Genomic DNA, 853 nt, shown 5'->3' with positions numbered 1-853 from the left:
CCGAATAAATCATCTTTCATCATTATTCCAGTCGACCCAGCTGTAAATAGTACTAAATAAATCATCTTTCATCATTATTCCAGTCGACCCAGCTGTAAATAGTACTAAATAAATCATCTTTCATCATTATTCCAGTTGACTCAGTTGTAAATAGTACCGAATAAATCATCTTTCATCATTATTCCAGTCGACCCAGCTGTAAATAGTACTAAATAAATCATCTTTCATCATTATTCCAGTTGACCCAGCTGTAAATAGTACCGAATAAATCATCTTTCATCATTATTCCAGTCAACCCAGCTGTAAATAGTACCGAATAAGTCATCTTTCGTCATTATTCCAGTCGACTCAGCTGTAAATAGTACCGAATAAGTCATCTTTCATCATTATTCCAGTCGACCCAGCTGTAAATAGTACTAAATAAATCATCTTTCATCATTATTCCAGTTGACTCAGCTGTAAATAGTACCGAATAAATCATCTTTCATCATTATTCCAGTCGACCCAGCTGTAAATAGTACCGAATAAATCATCTTTCGTCATTATTCCAGTCGACTCAGCTGTAAATAGTACCGAATAAATCATCTTTCATCATTATTCCAGTCGACTCAGCTGTAAATAGTACCGAATAAATCATCTTTCATCATTATTCCAGTCAACCCAGCTGTAAATAGTACCGAATAAGTCATCTTTCATCATTATTCCAGTCGACCCAGCTGTAAATAGTACTAAATAAATCATCTTTCATCATTATTCCAGTCGACCCAGCTGTAAATAGTACCGAATAAATCATCTTTCATCATTATTCCAGTCGACACAGCTGTAAATAGTACTAAATAAATCATCTTTCATC

This window comes from Lottia gigantea, assembly GCF_000327385.1.
Source record: "Lottia gigantea unplaced genomic scaffold LOTGIsca_311, whole genome shotgun sequence".
In the NCBI taxonomy this organism is placed as follows: domain Eukaryota; kingdom Metazoa; phylum Mollusca; class Gastropoda; family Lottiidae; genus Lottia; species Lottia gigantea.
This window is presented reverse-complemented; position numbering follows the sequence as displayed.